The following is a 21767-nucleotide window of genomic DNA, read 5'->3' as shown; positions in this document are numbered from 1 at the left end:
GCTGTGTCTCTAGTTGCATATGTAGCAGAGGATGGCCTAGTAGTCATCAATGGGAGGAGAGGCCCTTGGTCTTGTGAAGATCATATGCCCCAGTACAGGGGAATGCCGGGGCCAGGAAGCAGGAGTGGGTGGGTTGGGAAGTAGGGCGAGGGGAAGGTATAGGGGGCTTTGGGGCTAGCATGTAAAATGTAAATGAAGAAAATATCTAGTAAAAAATGAAAAAAAAAAAAGAAAATGGAAGGATCCTCCCACCATGTTCATGAATCAATAGCATTAATATTGTGTAAATGACCATCCTATCAGAAGAACTTTATGTATTCAGTACAGTCTCAATAAAATTGCCACAGAATTTTTACGGAAATAGGACAAAATTTTAAAATTCATATGGAACCAGAGATGACCCTGGATAACCAAAACAATTAGCAAAATTGATAATACTGTCAAAATTACTATCCCAGATTTCAAGATATACTATGAAGCTATGATAATAAGTCCAGTATGGTACTGTTGCTACAAAGTCAGAAATGTGGAACAATGGAGCAAAGGAGAAGAATGTATGTAGCAGTTGTCATCTGATAATCAACAAAAAATGACAAAAACATGCATTGGAGGAAAGAAAACCAGTTTCAACATCAGTACTGGAAAAACTTAATATCTATACACAGAAGAATGAAATTATACCAGTATCTATCACTCTGTACAAAAATTAACTCAAAGTGGAACAAAGATTTCAATTTGAAAACCCAAACACCAAAACTGCTACAAGAAAACATAGGGAGCAACGTAAGAAACAGTTGTAGTACAGGACTTTGAAAATAGAATTCAGTACCCAGGAATTAAGGCCAACAATTGAAAGATGGGAACTTATAAAATTAAAAAGCATCTGTACAGTTAAGGAAACAATAAGTTGTGTAAAGAAGAAATACTGGAATAATTAGAATAGAAAAACTTTGAACCTATGATCACTACATGGAAGAAAAAAATAACATAACATGCAAGAATGAATGAATGAAATGCTGGCTAGTTTTTCTTTCTTCCTTTCTTCCTTTCCCTTTCTTCCTTTCTTCTTTCCTTCCTTCCTTCCTCTCTCTCTCTCTCTCTCTCTTCCTTCCTTCCTTCCTTCCTTCCTTCCTTCCTTCCTTCCTTCCTTTCTCCCTCTCTCCCTCTTTCTTTTTTCCTTTTTTTTTTAAAAAAGATTTATTTATTTACTATATGTAAGTACACTGTAGCTGTCTTCAGACATTCCAGAAGAGACATCAGATCTCGTTACAGATGGTTGTGAGACACCATGTGGTTGCTGGGATTTGAACTCAGGACCTTCAGAAGAGCAACAGATGCTCTTAACTGCTGAGCCATCGGGCCAGCTCTGCTGGCTAGTTTTATGTCAGTTTGACATAAGCTAGAGTCATTTGAAAGAGAGAACCTACATTGAGAAAATATTCCTATGAAATTGGCCTGTGGGCAAACAAACTTGTTGCAGTTTATATGATCACACCGTGAAAATTGAGATTGTGTTATTTACTGAAAACAAACAAACAAACCTGTTTCTAGTTGTGGTGTGGTTAAGCCCTTAGTATACATCTTCTGGCTGGTATATTATAGACATGCCCTTTGTACACATTTTTAATCCCAAGTAATGAAGGTAAAGTTAGTTTGTAGGAGTATCCATGTTTGAGAGTGATATCTAATTGAGTAGCAAAGTGATGAAAAAAAAAAGTGAGAAAGTTTTGAAACAATAGAATATGCCCAAGTCTCATGAGAAGAGAATGGAAAGGGAAGGTACTGGAGGGGCAGTGCAGAGAGAAGGAGGAGGCAGTTTTATTGGGAGAGTTTTACAGAGATAGGTTGAAAAGAGAACAAGATATACACAGGTGAAGATATAACAAGACAGAGAATGAGAAGAAGCCAAAAGGTCAGAACAGATTGCTAGAGTTAGTTTGAGAACAAACAGAGTGATGAAGTCAGAGGCCAGGAGAGAAGCCAGATTGAGTCAGCCAGCTTGAAGAGAACTTTAGACAGAACAGCTGAGTTGAACCAGCCACCCAGAACTTGGAAAGAACTAGGATGGCGTGAGCTTATTCAGAGTTCTATAGTCTGAAAGCATTCTAGGCCTAGATTATAATGTACAAAGGCTAGAGGCTTCCAGGATAAGGCCTACGTTAGCAGAGAGAGGCAGTAAACCTCAGAGATGTGACAATTACTTCAGGTGAGTAAAAGATACTTTTACACAAACCTGTGGTCCATTTTTTTTTAGGCATAGGAAAAACCTTTCATTTGATTAAGTATCCCTTCACAATAAAAGGCACAAATAAATTACATATAGCAGGATTGTATCTGTATGTAACAAAGGCTTTATATAACAAATCCATAAGCCAGCATCATACTGCACAGGGCAAAACTGAAATGTTGAAGTTCATACAAAAGCAAAAAGACTTCACATAGACAAAACAATGCAGTGGAACTGAGCAGAGGATCCAGAAATAAATACACTTTTGGCAAACTGATTCCCAATAAATGTAGCAAAACATCTCTCAGAGAAAGGACATTCTTTTTAACACATTGTTCTGGGAACACAAGTTATCTGCATATACAGGAGACAATCAAGGCTCTTGTACCTCTTGCACAAAAAAAATTATTCTAAAACAATTTGATTTTAAATTTAGGATTTAAAACCTTAAAAGTGCATAAAAATATGAGGGAAATAGTCCAAGAGGGAAATAATTCATGTGTAATGATTTCCCAACTAGAATGTCAATAGCTTAGGATACAAGCAAAAGTTGACAAATAAGATTATAACATATTAAAAACTTCTGCAAAGAAAAGGAACCAACAGAGTTAGGAGGTATGATAATGAATGCTAATTGTCAACTTCATAGAATCCAGAATCAGCTATGAGATGGGGCTTCTGGGCATGCCTTTGGAAGATTTTTTTTTCAAATATAATATTTTCTTAAAATACAGTATTTTAAAATACATGTTCTTAAAATACAATATTCTTAAAATAATAATTTATTTATAATATTAAATAATATTTATTCTTTGAGAATTTAATACATGTATACAATGTATTTCAATCATATTCACTCCCCAGTCCTCCCTTCAAACTCTTCCTAGATCATCTTCCACATCACCTTCCCCATTTTATGTCCTCATCTTTTTAAAGTAAGCACTGGGACAGTCCAGTTTGTGCTGCCTATACACACACACACACACGGAAGGGGGAGGGACTCACTGGAGTATTGTCAGCCTATCAAGGACCATATCCCTAAAGAAAAATTACTTATCCTATACTAGCATCCATAAGCTGTCAGTAGCTCCTCACCTTGTACTGTGGTCTCTCATGGCCCTCCTTCAACTATGCCACAATGCTGACTGGACTGCACACACAACCTGTGAACTCATAAGTGCTGTGACTCTGTCATGTCCAGAAGACACTGTTTCACCTGAATCCTCCCAAACTCTGGCTCTTAAGATCTTTCTGTGCTCTCTTCTTTAATGCTTTCTGAACCTTGGGAAGAGGGTGTGATATACAGATGTTCCAATCCAAGCAAACCACAGACACTTGTTTTCTGCACAGGTGAGGCATGGGATTTTCTTGTTATTTTATTGTGGTGGGAAGATCCAGTCAACGTGGGTGAAAATTGTTCTTGGGCAGGAGTTTTCTGGACTGTATAAGATCCAGAAAGTGAGCTTAATGCTAGCATGTATGCATTTATTGCTCTGTTTCTTGATTGTAGATGCAATGGGAAGAGTTCCCTTAAGCTCCTGCCTTTGTAACTTCCCCACCAGGAAGGATTATAGAATGAACTGAGAGGTAGAATAAACCCTTTCTCCCTTTTGTGGCTTTTGACAGATTATTTTGCCACAGCATCAGGAAAGAAATTATGACAAGGTGCAACCTCCAGAATGGGAGAGTATATTTGCTACCCGTGCATTTGACACAAAATATATAAAAACATAAAAGTTTAGCAAGCCCTGCCACAATAATTAATAGCTGATATTTTCAGTTTTGCTGCTTTAACTTAAAATAGTAGTAGTTGTAAGATTTTTCTGAATCTCCTCAGAAAATTGGACATAGTACTACCGGAAGATCCAGTAATACCTCTTCTGGGCATATACCCAGAAGATGTTCCAACTGGTAATAAGGACACATGCTCCATTATGTTCATAGCAGCCTTATTTATAATAGCCAGAAGCTGGAAAGAACCCAGATGTCCCTCAACAGAGGAATGGATACAGAAAATGTGGTACATTTACACAATGGAATACTACTCAGCTATTAAAAACAATGAATTTATGAGATTCTTGGGCAAATGGATGTATCTGGAGGATATCATCCTTAGTGAGATAACCAAATCACAAAAGAACACACATGATATACCCTCACTGATAAGCAGATATTAGCCCAGAAACTTAGAACACCCAAGATAGGATTTGCAAAGCACATGAAACCCAAGAAGAAGGAAGACCAAAGTGCGAATACTTCATTCTTCCTCAGAATGGGGAACAAAACACCCATGGAAGGAATTACAGAGACAAAGTTTGGAGCTAAGACAAAAGGATGGACCATCCAGAGACTGCCCCACTCGGGGATCCATCCCATAATCAGCCACCAAACCCAGACACTATTGCATATGCCAGCAAGATTTTGCTGAAAGGACACTAATGTAGCTGTCTTGTGTGAGGCTATGCCAGTGCCTGGCAAATACAGAAGTGGATGCTCATGGTCATCTATAGAATGGAACACAGGGCCCCCAAAGGAGGAGCTAGAGAAAGTACCCAAGGAGCTGAAGGGGTCTGCAACCCTATAGGTGGAACAACAATATGAACTAACCAGTAACCCCAGAGCTTGTATCTCTAGCTGCATATGTAGCAGAAGATGGCCTTGTCAACCATCATTGGGAAGAGAGGCCCCTTGGTCTTGCAAACTTTATATGCCCCAGTACAGGGGAATGCCAGGGCCAAGAAGTGGGAGTGGGTGGGTAGGGGAGCAGGGCAGGCGAGGGTATAGGGAACTTTCAGGATAGCATTTGAAATGTAAATAAAAAATATAATAAAAAACCAAAACAAAAAACAAACCAAAACAAACAAACAAAAACAACAACAACAAAAAACTTTTTCTGAATCTAGACACATGGCTCAGTGGATAAGAGTGTGTACAGCTCTTCCTGAGGACAAGAGTTCAGCTCCCAATACTCACATTGGGAGTTTGCAATCTCCTGTAACTGAAGTTCCAGAAGATCCCAAACCAAACCTCCTTCAAGTGTATACACACGCACGCACACACACACACACACACACACACACACACACACAGACCGAGAGAGACAGAGAGACAGAGACAGAGAAACACAGAGAGACACACATAGAGTCATACACAGAGAGAAATGAAAAGTAAAATAAAACTTTAAAACAAATATGATTTTTCTATTGCAATTAGCATTTTCTATTGCATAGACTTGATATTAAGAGGACACTAAGTTTTGTGGGAAGAGAAGAGAGAATGGATCTGGAAGGAGTTAGAAGAGGGGTAAATATGGCCAGAATATATTGTATGAAATTCTTAAGTATGAAATTCTTAACTAATAAAATACTTCTGTAGTGATAGTAAAAAAAAAAAAACAAAACACACACACACACACAACAACAACTAAGGTTATTTATAATGTTAAAATGGAGGGTAGATGATGAAAGAAGAATGGAAACAATAGAAGACAGAAAGATAGATGATTGATAAATACACGTGTCTTAGTTAGGGTTTTACTGCTGTGAACAAACACCATGACCACAGCAAGTCTTATAAAAAACAACATTGCTCTCCGGTCAGTAAAGCGCCGGGGTAGCTAGGGCGCAGGGTCGGCTGACACTCACCAGCTACCCACAACACCCGCCACAGGATCTTAAGACTTCTGGTGAGTGGAACACAGCTTCTGCTCCAATCCAATTGCTCGCGGGACATGAGACTGCATTAGTTAGGGAAGCAGAAAACCGGCCTGAGTAGGACCACAGGCCTCTTCTGGCCGGACCAGCACCAGCATAGCTAGAGCGCAGGGTCAGCTGACACCCGCCAGCTACCCATGACCCCCGCCTCAGGATTTTGAGACAGCTGGGGAGTGGAACACAGCTTCTGCTCCAGTCCAATCATGCGGGACCTGAGACTGCTTTGGTTGGGGAGGCAGAAATCCGGCCTGAATAGGGCCACAAGCCTCTCCGGTCAGAAAAGCGCCAGGGTAGCTAGGGCGCAGGGTCGGCTGACACCCGCCAGCTACCCACGACCCCCGCCACAGGATTTTGAGACTGCTGGTGAGTGGAACACAGCTTCTGCTCCAATCTTTAAACAGTGACAACGACAACAACTAACCCCAGAGATTACCAGATGGCGAAAGGTAAACTTAATAATCTTACTAACAGAAACCAAGACCACTCACCATCATCAGAACCCAGCACTCCCACTTTGCCCAGTCCAGGGCACCCCAACACACCGGAAAAGCTAGACATGGATATAAAAGCATATCTCATGATGATGGTAGAGGACTTCAAGAAGGACTTTAATAACACACTTAAAGAAATACAGGAGAACACTGCTAAACAGGTAGAAGACATTAAAGAGGAAGCACAAAAATCCCTTAAAGAATTGCAGGAGAACACTGCTAAAGAGTTACAAATCCTTAAAGAAAAACAGGATAACACAATCAAACAGGTAGAAGTCCTTAATGAAAAACAGGAAAACACATCCAAACAGATGATGGAAATGAACAAAACCATACTAGACCTAAAAAGGGAAGTAGACACAATAATGAAAACCCAAAATGAGGCAACACTGGAGATAGAAACCCTAGGAAAGAAATCTGGAACCATAGATACAAGTATCAGCAACAGAATACAAGAGATTGAAGAGAGAATCTCAGGTGCAGAAGATTCCATAGAGAACATCGGCACAACAATCAAGGAAAATGTAAAATGCAAAAAGATCCTAACTCAAAACATCCAAGAAATACAGGACACAATGAGAAGACCAAACCTACGGATAATAGGAGTGGATGAGAATGAAGATTTTCAACTCAAAGGACCAGCAAACATCTTCAACAAAATTATAGAAGAAAACTTCCCAAATCTAAAAAAAGAGATGCCCATGATCATACAAGAAGCCTACAGAACTCCAAATAGACTGGACCAGAAAAGAAATACCTCCCGACACATAATAATCAGAACAACAAATGCTCTAAATAAAGATAGAATATTAAAAGCAGTAAGAGAAAAAGGCCAAGTAACATATAAAGGCAAGCCTATCAGAATTACACCAGATTTCTCACCAGAGACTATGAAAGCCAGAAGATCCTGGACGGATGTTATACAGACACTAAAAGAACACAAACTCCAGCCCAGGCTACTATACCCAGCCAAACTCTCAATTAACATAGATGGAGAAACCAAAGTATTCCACGACAAAACCAAATTCACACATTATCTCTCCACGAATCCAGCCCTTCAAAGGATAATAACAGAAAAAAAACCAATACAAGGACAGGAACCACGCCCTAGAAACAACAAGAAGGTAATCCCTCAACAAACCTAAAAGAAGACAGCCACAAGAACAGAATGTCAACTTTAACAACAAAAATAACAGGAAACAGCAATTACTTTTCCTTAATATCTCTTAATATCAATGGACTCAACTCCCCGATAAAAAGACATAGACTAACAAACTGGCTACACAAACTAGACCCAACATTTTGCTGCTTACAGGAAACTCATCTCAGAGAAAAAGATAGACACTACCTCAGAATGAAAGTCTGGAAAACAATTTTCCAAGCAAATGGTATGAAGAAACGGGCTGGAGTAGCCATTCTAATATCTGATAAGATTGACTTCCAACCCAAAGTCATTAAAAAAGACAGAGAGGGACACTTCATACTCATCAAGGGTAAAATCTTCCAAGAGGAACTATTAATCCTGAATATCTATGCTCCAAATACAAAGGCAGCCACATTCATTAAAGAAACTTTAGTAAATCTCAAAGCACACATTGCACCTCATACAATAATAGTGGGAGACTTCAACACACCACTTTCACCAATGGACAGATCATGGAAACAGAAACTAAACAGGGACACAGTGAAACTAACAGAAATTATGAATCAAATGGATCTGGCAGATATCTACAGATCATTCTATCCTAAAACAAAAGGATATACCTTTTTCTCAGCACCTCATGGTACGTTCTCCAAAATTGACCACATAATTGGTCACAAAACAGGCCTCAACAGATACAAAAATATTGAAATTGTCCCATGCATCCTATCAGATCACCATGGACTAAGGCTGATCTTCAATAACAAAATAAATAATAGAAAGCCAACCTTCACGAGGAAACTGAACAACACTCTTCTCCATGATACCTTGGTCAAGGAAGGAATAAAGAAAGAAATTAAGGACTTTTTAGAGTTCAATGAAAATGAAGCCACAACATACCCAAACTTATGGGATGCAATGAAAGCATTTCTAAGAGGAAAACTCATAGCTCTGAGTGCCTCCAAAAGGAAACTAGAGAGAGCACACATTAGCAGGTTGACAACATACCTAAAAGCACTAGAACAAAAGGAAGCAAATTCACCCAAGAGGAGTAGACAGCAGGAAATAATCAAACTCAGGGGCGAAATCAACCAAGTGGAAACAAGAAGAACTATTCAAAGAATCAACCAATCAAGGAGCTGGTTCTTTGAGAAAATCAACAAGATAGATAAACGCTTAGCCAGACTCACTAGAGGGCACAGGGAAAGCATCCTAATTAACAAAATCAGAAATGAAAAAGGAGACATAACAACAGATCCTGAAGACATCCAAAACACCATCAGATCCTTCTACCAAAGGCTATACTCAACAAAACTGGAGAACCTGGATGAAATGGAGAAGTTCCTAGACAGATACCAGGTACCAAAGTTGAATCAAGATCAGGTTAATGATCTAAACAGCCCTATATCCCCCAAAGAAATAGAAGCAGTCATTAATAGTCTCCCAACTAAAAAAAGCCCAGGACCAGATGGGTTTAGTGCAGAGATCTATCAGACCTTCAAAGAAGATCTAATCCCAGTTCTTCACAAACTATTCCATAAAATAGAAACAGAAGGTACTCTACCCAACTCATTCTATGAAGCCACAATTACTCTGATACCTAAACTGCAAAAAGACCCAACAAAGATAGAAAACTTCAGACCAATATCCCTTATGAATATTGATGCAAAAATCCTCAATAAAGTTCTTGCTAACCAAATCCAAGAACACATCAAAACAATCATCCATCCTGACCAAGTAGGTTTCATCCCAGGGATGCAGGGATGGTTCAATATACGGAAATCCATCAACGTAATCCAGTATATAAACAAACTCAAAGACAAAAACCACATGGTCATCTCGTTAGATGCGGAAAAAGCATTTGACAAGATCCAACACCCATTCATGATAAAAGTCTTGGAAAGATCAGGAATTCAAGGCCCATACCTAAACATGATAAAAGCAATCTACAGCAAACCAGTAGCCAACATCAAAGTAAATGGTGAGAAGCTTGAAGCAATCCCTCTAAAATCAGGGACTAGACAAGGCTGTCCACTTTCTCCATATCTATTCAACATTGTACTTGAAGTCCTAGCCAGAGCAATTCGACAACAAAAGGAGATCAAAGGGATACAAATTGGAAAAGATGAAGTCAAAATATCACTTTTTGCAGATGATATGATAGTATATATAAGTGACCCTAAAAATTCCACCAGAGAACTCCTAAGCCTGATAAACAGCTTCGGTGAAGTAGCTGGATATAAAATTAACTCAAACAAATCAATGGCCTTTCTCTACACAAAGAATAAACAGGCTGAGAAAGAAATTAGGGAAACAACACCCTTCTCAATTGTCACAAATAATATAAAATATCTTGGCGTGACTCTAACTAAGGAAGTGAAAGATCTGTATAATAAAAACTTCAAGTCTCTGAAGAAAGAAATTATAGAAGATCTCAGAAGATGGAAAGATCTCCCATGCTCATAGATTGGCAGGATCAACATTGTAAAAATGCCTATCTTGCCAAAAGCAATCTACAGATTCAATGCAATCCCCATCAAAATTCCAACTCAATTCTTCAACGAATTAGAAAGTGCAATCTGCAAATTCATCTGGAATAACAAAAAACCTAGGATAGCAAAAACTCTTCTCAAGGATAAAAGAACCTCTGGTGGAATCACCATGCCGGACCTAACGCTGTACTACAGAACAATTGTGATAAAAACTGCATGGTACTGGTATAGTGACAGACAAATAGACCAATGGAATAGAATTGAAGACCCAGAAATGAACCCACACACCTACGGTCACTTGATCTTCGACAAGGGAGCTAAAAACATCCAGTGGAAGAAAGACAGCATTTTCAACAAATGGTGCTGGCACAACTGGTTGTTAACATGTAGAAGAATGTGAATCGACCCCTTCCTATCTCCTTGTACTAAGGTCAAGTCTAAGTGGATCAAGGAACTTCACATAAAACCAGAGACACTGAAACTGATAGAGGAGAAAGTGGGGAAAAGCCTTGAAGATATGGGCACAGGGGAGAAATTCTTGAATAGAACAGTAATGGCTTGTGCTGTAAGATCGAGAGTTGCCAAGTGGGACCTCATGAAACTGCAAAGCTTCTGCAAGGCTAAAGACACCATCAATAAGACAAAAAAACCACCAACAGATTGGGAAAGGATCTTCACCTATCCTAAATCAGATAAGGGACTAATATCCAATATATATAAAGAACTCAAGAAGGTGGACTCCAGAAAGTCAAATAACCCCATTAAAAAATGGGGCTCAGAACTGAACAAAGAATTCTCACCTGAGGAATACCGAATGGCAGAGAAGCACCTGAAAAAATTATCAACATCTTTATCATCGGGGAAATGCAAATCAAAACAACCCTGAGATTCCACCTCACACCAGTCAGAATGGCTAAGATCAAAAATTCAGGTTACAGCAGATGCTGGCGAAGATGTGGAGAAAGAGGAACACTCGTCCATTGTTGGTGGGATTGCAAGCTTGTACAACCACTCTGGAAATCAGTCTGGCGGTTCCTTAGAAAATTGGACATAGTACTACCGGAGGATCCAGCAATACCTCTTCTAGGCATATATCCAGAAGATGTCCCAACCAGTAAGAAGGACACATGCTCCACTATGTTCATAGCAGCCCTATTTATAATAGCCAGAAGCTGGAAAGAACCCAGATGTCCCTCAACAGAGGAATGGATACAGAAATTAAGGTACATTTACACAATGGAGTACTACTCAGCTATTAAAAAGAATGAATTTATGAAATTCCTAGCCAAATGGATGGACCTGGAGGGCATCATCTTGAGTGAAGTAACACAATCACAAAAGATCTCACACAATATGTATTCACTGATAAGTGGATATTAGCCCAAAACTTAGGATACCCAAGATATAAGATACAATTTGCTAAATGCATGAAACTCAAGAAGAATGAAGACCAAAGTGTGGACACTGTGCCCCTTCTTAGAATTGGGAACAAAACACCCAGGGAAGGAGTTACAGAGACAAAGTTCATAGCTGTGATGAAAGGATGGACCATTTAGAGACTGCCATATCCAGGGATCCATCCCATAATCAGCTTCTAAACGCTGACAGCATTGCATACACTAGCAAGATTTTGCTGAAAGGACCCAAATATAGCTGTCTTTTGTGAGACGATGCCGGGGCCTAGCAAACACAGGAGTGGATGTTCACAGTCAGCTATTGGATGTATCACAGGGCTCCCAATGGAGAAGCTAGAGAAAGTACCCAAGAGCTAAAGGGATCTGCAATCCTATTGTCGGAACAACATGATGTACTAACCAGAACCCCGGAGCTCTTGTCTCTAGCTGCATATGTATCGAAAGATGGCCTAGTCGGCCATCACTGGAAAGAGAGGCCCATTGGACTTGCAAACTTTATATGCCCCAATATAGGGGAATGCCAGGGCCAAAAGAATGGGAATGGGTGGGTAGGGAAGTGGGGGGCGCTATGGGGGACTTTTGGGATAGCATTGGAAATGTAACTGAGGAAAATATGTAATAAAAATTTTAAAAATTAAAAAAAAACAACAACATTTAACTGGAGCTGGCTTACAGGTTTAGAGGTTCAGTCCATTACCCTCAATGTGGAACACGTTAGCATCTAGGCAGGCATGGCTCAGGCATAGCAGCTTTCCTCAGCATGTATCCCATGGCTCTGGCATCTTTAACATGTTTGAGTCTCCAAGGCTATTTCAATGTTACAGCTTCTTTTTTCAGTGTCTGAGATACCACTTGATCTTTTGGACTCCTCCTAAGGGCTGGCATCACTTCTCCAGCTCTGCCCTCTGTAGCACTCTTAAGCTCAGGTTGATCCACTCCACTATGGCTGCTGTTCTTGGTGATCATCCCATGGTACTGACATCTCCAATACACTGGGGTGTTCCACTCCAACTAGGCTTCACCAATAGCCTCTCATAGGCTCTCTTCATGGTGCCAAGCATCAAATCCTTTGCCTGACCCCTTCAGTCCTGGGCCATCAACTACAGCTGAGGCTACACCTTCTCCAATGGCCTTCCATGACCTCTCACAGTGCCAAGCTTCAGCTGTTTTTCATGACACCATCATGCCTTGAAAACCAGTACCACCTGGGTGACTCTTACATATTACCAAGTCCAGCTGCAGCACAAGGTACAACCTTGGCTATCTCTGAAACACAGCTTCTTTGTGCTCCCAGAAAACAACTTCCAGATTTCAACTCAGTGATGCTGGTCTCTTCTTAATCATTGCTAATTTCTTAGCTCCAGATAACCAGCATCAATTGTCCCAATAGTTGCTTGAATTCTTAACTCCAAGCCAGAGCCACATGGCTGAAGCTGCTGAGTTCTGCTGCTTACAGGAACTAGAATATGAACCCCTTGTACTATTATATGTACATTATCACTGGCTTTATGTTTTCTAAATCCTTCACTGCCTAAGCTTAGCTATCCTGGTTCTTGCTCTGTAGATTGACTTTGAGTGCAGGGATCAGCATGCCTGTCTCATGGGATTAAAGGTGTGTACCACCATGCCTGGATCTAAATTCATCTGGGTAGGATCTTGCCCCAAGGTCCCACTCCCTTAATCTGTTATTTCCTAGAACACAGGATTTTGTTCCATTTCACTTCCTGGTATGCTTTTAATACTCGAACCATATATTTTATATTTTGCCTTTCTAAGCTTGCTATGCTTGTTCAAACTTCTCTTTGTGAGACTTAACCAGAGAACAAAGTCTCTGCTGGGCTTTTTTGAAAGTTCCTTTGTCAATGCAATTAATACAATTAATCCAAGTCTCTTCACCTTAGCCTCACGCAGACTTTTCAGACAAGGGCATAAAGTAGCCACATTCTTCAGCAAAATACCACAAAAACAGTCTTTATGTCACATACTGAAATTCTTCTTCTTTGAAATCTCTTGGGCCAGGTCAACACAGTTCAAATTACTCCCAGCATCAAAGTCTTCCATATTCTTACTAGGATGACCCATTAAGCCCCATTTAAAGCATTTCACTGAGTTCCAAATCCAAAGTCCAAAAATCCACATTCTTTCAAATAACAGCATGGTCAGGCCTATCACAGCAATACCCCAGTCCCTGGTACCAACTTCTCTCTTAGTTAGGGTTTTACTGCTGTGAACAGACACCATGACCACAGCAAGTCTTATAAAAAACAACATTTAACTGGGGCTGGCTTACAGGTTCAGAGATTCAGTCCATTACCGTCAAGGGGGGAGCATTTTAGCATCCAGGCAGGCATGGCTCAGGCAGAGCTGAGAGTTCTATGTCTTCATCCAAGGCAGCTAGTGGAAGACTCCTGTGGTCCATTTTTAAAATTAGTGATTGATGTGTGTGTCCAGACCATCGTGGGTGGTTCTATCCTTGAGAATGTGGTCTGTAGCAGGACTTTCCCTGTTCAATTAATTTAAATATGAATACAACAAGAAGCCTGTGATTGTATAGTGAAAAGGGATTTTCACCCACGGTTCAGAACTACAATAGGGAAAATTAGTCACTGACTCCAAGTAGAGAGAACAGTGATAATTCCCTGCTATGATCAGGTATTAATTATAAATGTCTGTGACTCCAGGCAGAGAGCTGAACAGATAGATGGTATAACAACTTGGCTGCTGTAGGTAGAGAGTTTAACAAGTAAAAACTACCTGCTTCCTACAGGCAGATGTTAGTGAAAGTTTGAATTAATTGCTTTAAAGATGATATAGAGGTATATTGCTCTAATACACCTTACAGGATACTTAAATTCTGTCTAACGTGGGCTCCACATGAATCTTGGGTTATTATTGTGCATGGAAAAATAGAAAAGGCCTAAGAATAGGCACATACAGTATTTTAATTTATTTCATTTGTTATAGATTGTTTTATTTTTCAAAATGGGTGTGATTTTGAGTTTTGTGGTTATACTATTCCTCTGGAAGAAAGGTCAAAATACAGGTTTTTCTGGTTATTAGCTCAAGGATCTGCTGATTTGGGAGAAAGATTTTGTCTCTGAATTTTTAGAAAAGGTGATTAGTATCTATCCACCTTCCAGAGTAACATGGATCAGATATGATGAAGGGAGACCCCCTGAAGAACTAGATTACAGAGACTCAAACAACAAAACAGTTACCTTCATGATACTAAAATTTTGTTTTGAGATTTGTTTATTACTGAATATACGGCCTTGGTGAATCTCATCGTCATACATGCTGAACTGCTTGAACTCCTGATGTTTTGGATTTTCATCCAGATCTAGTCAGGAGACAGACATCAGAGACTAATACAATCATTGGCGTGGCCTTCTTAAGACCAACAACTCCTCCATTTTCCCCTACCTTTCCCCCCATCGCAAATATCTCAACACCCATATTCAGCTTGAAGAAATTATGAAGAGTTGTCATCCCAGTTCTTTGGGCTGGGACTAGTGGTGGTTATTCTAAGGTTGCCTTTCTTTCTAGGGAGTTTAGAAATGGTCATAATTGGAACAGGGAGGAAATAGCTACAATTGGTTGTATAGCCATAATCTCATTTGGTAGAAATCTTTATAATTGTTACTAAGTTGAAGTCATAATATCTTATTTTGGTAAAGAATTTATTTTGATACAAAATCAAGGTTTTCATTGGTATAAATTTCTTTTTTTGATACAAAATTTTATAAGTATAAGGCTTGAACTCAGTATTTCTATAAATACCATTATAAACTAATCTGAGATGTTTAAGCCTGTGAGTTAAGGGTCAAATAGCAAATTAGTGGTTCTGAGTTTATTGTTAGTGTGTTTCATTTTTTTTTTTAATTTAGAAATGGCTGAGGGTAACTAACTACCAACAGTCCAGATTACTTTACAAAGATAGTTGGTTTTCAAAAACATCAGAAATCCACAGAATGTGACATTTAATGTTATTTATTCACTTGTTGTTGAGACAAATCTATTCCTAACAGCTTCCCATTCCTGGATTCAAAGAAGCAACAGAGGTGAGGTGATACATGGTGGCTAGGTGGCCACTGAGCAGAAATTGCCTATCTCTCCTGCAGACCTGTACTGTTCTTGAAAGAACACAACTTACAGGTTAGGGAAGATTAATTCTGATGAGATAGGATAGGCTAGTCCTTAACAATTCCTGTTGTTCCAAGGTCTGTCAGGTAATCCTGTACCAGAAGGCTGAAGCCTGATGCTCCAACTTCCTGACTTATTGGGGCTGTATAGGTAGGCAGCTGTCTCTACAGTGTGTCTCAGTTCTGGAAGCTGTGTTAGTCTTCCTATATCTTCAGATAATGTTGGTCATTCTTGAATTCCTGACAGGGTTGAAAGCACTTACAGTCGCATAGCCAACCCAGGCTATTTAACATTGAGAGAACATATTTGAGAGGATGGTTTTCAGATGGCATACAATCTAAAGCCAGGACATAAGTCAGGTGTAGAATTGTAAGTCTTCTAAGTTAGGACAGATGACAGAGTATTTTATGTTAATTGACAAAAATGATGGACTGGGTGTTAGGTCTATCTAACCTAACTATTTAAAAAAGCTAGTGCAATCGTTTTTCATTGTTTCCTCAATGTGTTATATTTTCCTAGACTCCATGTCTTTAAAAAGCATAAGATAATTTGATATTTGTGTTCAGAGGAAATCCTTCATATTTCTTAGAAACAAATTTGTTACAATTCCAGATTGGGTATGGGAAGATTTTTCTCAGAACTTTATTCACGGCACAAATAGCTTGCAGAGCTGCCAACAGGGCGGAGTAGCATTTACAAATTACAAAATGGTAATAGTGTTCAATTTATACTTGAAGAAAAGCTTTTTTATATAAATATTTTTTTATTACGTATTTTCCTCAATTACATTTCCAATGCTATCCCAAAAGTCCCCCATACCCTCCCACCCACTCCCCTACCCACCCACTCCCACTTTTTGGCCCTGGCATTCCCCTGTACTGGGGCATATAAAGTTTGCAAGTCCAATGGGCCTCTCTTTCCAGTGATGGCCGACTAGGCCATCTTTTGATACATATGCAGCTAGAGTCAAGAGCTCCGGGGTACTGGTTAGTTCATAATATTGTTGCACCTACAGGGTTGCAGATCTCTTTAGCTCCTTGGATACTTTCTCTAGCTCCTCCATTGGGGGCCCTGCGATCCATCCAATAGCCTACTGTGAGGTTTTTGTTTTTTATTTGGACAGAAAGGGTGATATATAGCAGGATTTCCCCTGTCCAATTAATTTAAATATTAATACATCAAGAAGCCTGTGATTGGACAGGGAAAAGGTAGGGGGAGCTAAGAGTTGCAGAGACAGGGAGCGACACAAGAGAAAAGAAGTAGGAAAATGGAGGATGAACAGGCCAATTCAGATTCTGCATGGCTTTAAATAACCACAGGCTGCTATAATATAGAGATTGAAAAATTGGGATAACTTGCCTAAGCTAGGTGGGCAGCATGTATCATTATCAATTGGCTCTAAAATTACTGTGTGGGCATCTCGTGAATTGAGAATTTATTCATATATAAATCTGACTGATTAATTATAAGCTTCTAGAGTTTTGATTTTATCGTGTTACTGGAAATTGTGACAGCCAACTGTGAGGTGGGTGGTCACTGCATGGGGCTAGTGTGGCAATGACCCACCAAGAGAACTTAGAGAGTCGGGTGGAGACATCTTGGGAGCTCCAGGCCAGAGAGTCTGACGAGATGAGAACACCCCACTGGAGCCATGTGGCCTGCTGGTGCCCAGCATAGCTAGGGAACTTGCCATTCTTTTTAATATTTCCTGCAATAGTGGTCCTGGGGTGTCTAAAAAGTAGGCTGAGCAAGCCATGGAAGCAAGCCAGTCAGCAGCATTTCCCCACGGCTTACATGTATCAGTTCCTGCCTCCAGGTTCCAACCTTGAATTTCTTCTCTGACTTCCTTAGGTAATGAAGTGTGATCTGAGAGTTTTAAGATGAATAAACTCCCTTTCTTAAATTGCTTTTGGCTATGGTATTTTATCACAACAATAAAGACCCTAATTAGGACAGATGACATAAGCAGAAAGATAGAAAATCACAGAAAGAATCAAATAGAAAGGCTAGAGGTAAAAATCACTGCATGGGACTAAACCACCAACCAGAGAATATGCATGGATAGGACGGCTCCAGCTACATATGTAGCAGAGGATTGCCTTATATGGCATCAGTGGGAAGAGAGGCCCTTGGTCCTGTAGAGGCTTCTTGCCCCAGCATTGGGGGAGGGGTGCTAGAGGGGTGAGGTGGTAGTGTGTGTGTGTGTGGGGGGGGGGGGGGAGAGCACCCTCTTAGAGTCAAAGGGGAGGGGTGATGGAATGGAGGGTTTGTGGAGAGGAGACCGGGAAGAGGGACAACATTTGAAGTGTAAATAAATATAATAACCAATTAATAAAACAATCACTACATAACAGAAACTGAAAGGCTCATGAGTGAACTGGACATGACTAAAGAAAAAATTCTAAAGTACAAGTATGACAATAGAAACTCTATAAGTTAAAATTAAAGTGAGAAGAAAAATCAAACAGTACACAAGAACTGTGGAACAACTACTAGCCATGCAAGATTTCTCACATTAAGGGTGCCATGCAGACCAGACAAACTGAAGCAATGCTTGAAGTAATAATTACCAATAGCTCTCAAATTAACGTCAGTGCTTAGAGACATGAAGTAGGACAGGTGGTAAAACTAGAATCAAACAAAAATCTAGGCATAGCATATCCAAGCTTCAGAAAAATAATGACATTAAAAAGTAGTGAGTACCTTTATTACAGAGAAGTAAGGATATTTCCATTAGATTTAAGAATTCATGCAAGCCAATGAAATGAGTAGTATTTTACTCTAGTAAAATATTTAAACGATGAAGCAAACCCCACCAACCTGTAATTCCATATTCTGAAAATTAAGAAATACAATTCCTACCAATCTAGAACTCCATATGAAATATTTTTTTCAAGCATGAGAAAGAAGTAGATTTTTTTCAGACACATGAAAACTGGTGGAATGGTATGTCAAAATATGTTTCATTTCATATGTGTACCATGCGGTCTTCTTAGGAGATCAAAACATATAAGATTCCCATAGGTAATCGGGATCAGATTACCTTTGAAAAGATTGTCAATTCTTTCTACAAAGATCTTCATGAACTCCAAGGAAACAAAAGAAAACAAAACCCAATCCAACCCAATCCAACTTAAACCAAAACAAACTGTCTTAGTATTCTATTGCTGTGAACAGATACCATGACCAAAGCAACTCATATAAAGGAAAATATTTAATTGGTGCTGATTTACAGTTTCAGAGGTTTAGTCCATTATCATCATGGTGGGAAACATGGCAGCATGCAGCCAGTCTTGGTTGCTGGAGGAGCCCAGATTTCTACATCTTGGTTGGAAGACAGCAGCAGGGGATATCTGGTCCTCTGCATGTGCTGGCATCAGGGAACTATATTCCATGCTGGGTGGAGTCTGAGGACTAGGAACCCTCAAAGTCCGCTTACACCGTGACACACTTCTCCCAGCACAGACATATCTTCTCCAATAAGACCTCCAATAAGACTAATAGTGTCACTCTCTATGGCCAAGCATCCAAACACATGAATCTGTAGAGGACAAATCTATTCAAATCACCACACAAACAAATAGAAACACACACACACACACACACACACACATCAAAGCATGAAAACCCTTTTATGTTTTTCTCCTTTTTACAGCTTAAAATAACTTTCAATCCACTGGGTGTTATGGTTCATGTTATTTGGTTTTAGACCCATGGGCAAGAGACTGAGGAGCATATTGTACATACTGAAGCAGACCTGGCCTCCAGGTTCTCTCAGCATCCTTCAGTCCCTACTTGATATACCCTACCCCTAACCATGAACTTTCCAGTCCAGGGACTAGGTTGACCTTCCCCCAGAGGCTCTTCCGCATATAATCTAGACATTTTAGTCTTGAAGCTCTCCTCTCCTTCTCTCTCCTCTCCTCTCATTCAAGCTCTTTCTCTCTTTCTCTTCTCCTTCTCCTCTCTCTCCCTTCCCATAGCGACTTCTCTGGCCTCCTTCTTTGGGGCTGGTGAACTCCTCTGAGAGCAGCTTCCCAATAAACCTGAGTTTAATATAATTTAATATGGCTTGAATTGGCTCATTTCACCTGCAGCAGAGTAATAATTTTCATACCCCATGAAGCCCAGCACTTGGGAGGCAGATTCAGGGTGATATCTGTGAGTTCAAGGCTAGCCTGGTCTACAAAGAAAGTGCCAGGACAGCCAGACGATGCAGTGAAATGGCTGATTCAAAGTAAACATAAATAGCTTCCTTCCCCCCAAACTCTGAAACTTCCAAAGTTTTATTGGAAATTTTGCTTATTTTTATAACAGGTGTCTGAAAAAGCCAAAGTTTGTTCAACCAACCCAATAGAAGAGACACTATTTTCATCCTGTGTGTGGAGAACTGTATATCAATGAGAGAGGACTTTGACTGATCTGCAGTACTCCTGGTAAGCAAGGAAATAAATAATTTACACAGCAGGAGCTGTTCTTTATGTTCGCTAGTTTTTATAGCCTCACCATGAATGAGCCAATTATTTTCTTATTCTGTACATGGAAGCACAGCATATTCTGCTACTGATAATCACCGTGGCTAGTCTTGGCAGAAACTTCTCATTTTTCTTCAGAGGTAAACCTTCTGCCTAAAACAGCCCAAGTCCCAGACAGAAGCTCCAAATTAGAAAGCTCTTCTAGGAGGTACTGCTGTGAAATTATTCACCACACACCCACTTTCCAACATTTCTCCAACACCAACGGCTAGGAGCCAATGCACAATGTGTGTAATCTGAGCTGACAAGGAATTTCACTAAAATTGTATTATTTTGCCTAATTCTAATTTAGTTTTAAAGGTTTGGAAAAATGAGCAGATGGGACTGTCAGATATCATTAAGGGAGAAAAATATCTATTGCTTTAGACTGTATACATAACAGGAGCATTTAACTAAACTGTTCAGTACTAGTAAAGGATAATTTTTGGGAGGAAGAACTCTTTTTATTATTTTATATTGTTATGATGGGAGTTTTGCCTGATAATCACCAAAGGTTGAGTTTCCACAAACTTCCCTATAAGTCTGGAATTTGTTTGCTGTTTCCAAAACAATGAAACAGTATTCCAACAAACACTCCAATTTATTTTTTCGAAAGCTGTCTTAAACCACATTCAATTCACTATTTCCTGAAGTATAAATAGCAATATCATTAAAAGCAGATGAAATTATTTTCAAGCTTCTGAAATACTTATTATGGTATGATTTTTGTGTATAGGTGGTGCACAAACCACACTGTGATACCTTGGTCCAAAGGAACCAATTGCTCCTGCCTGAAACATCTCAGAAATGTTTAACACACATGCAGTATCCACTCTTGCTTCATTCAGCTAAGATTTCTCTTGTTTATCCGTGGTCCTTCAGTAACAAAGAGAAGACCCAGAGAATCTACCTGATTCTATATTCAGGGCTGGCAAACAGATTGCTGTGTCAGTCCCAGTAAAACATATTCTTTCCTCAGCCTCTTGCCTACCACATACTTTCCTTATAAATCACATCTTTTCTGTAAGCACTGGGCACAACTGTCTTCAAAAGATTTCTGTATAATTAATCCTCTGTTTTTCCCCTTAGGCAAACATATGGACATTTGAAATATCATAGTCACAGTGCCTGATGTACATGGTATGCAGCTGACATTCCCTAAGGCACTACCAAATGAACAAGCAAAGCACTAGTTTTGGATGCAGATCTTTTTTCATTTAGAAATTATCCAAAATTTGTAGTTGCTAAGTAGAAGAGAATGAATTTTCCCTTCTTTCTATTCTTGGAGAAAGTGATGTTTCCAAGTGTTCATTCCATAATGTGGCCAGAAAGATACTGATTGTAAATGTTCCAAGATAACTGAAATGAGTTTAGTGAGAAGACATTAGCAGTAAGGACAAAAATGTATGCGGGGTATAGTTATGTGTAGGGCATGTGAAAGCCCGAGCTAAACTTTCCATTCTCAGGAAGACACACTGAGAAGTCACCATTGTCACAGATGCTTGATGAACCCAATTATCACTCTGATTTCCCCAAGAAAGCCAGTGCAGAGGATTTGTACAATTGTACAGGTATAAATCACAAGGTTTGCCTTTCAGTAGGTTTATGACGATTTGTCAGTTTTACTGCAA

This window comes from Mus caroli, unplaced genomic scaffold (genome assembly GCF_978045245.1).
Source record: "Mus caroli unplaced genomic scaffold, Mus_caroli_1 scaffold_2, whole genome shotgun sequence".
In the NCBI taxonomy this organism is placed as follows: Eukaryota; Metazoa; Chordata; class Mammalia; order Rodentia; family Muridae; genus Mus; species Mus caroli.
Note: the sequence above shows the minus strand (reverse complement) of the source record.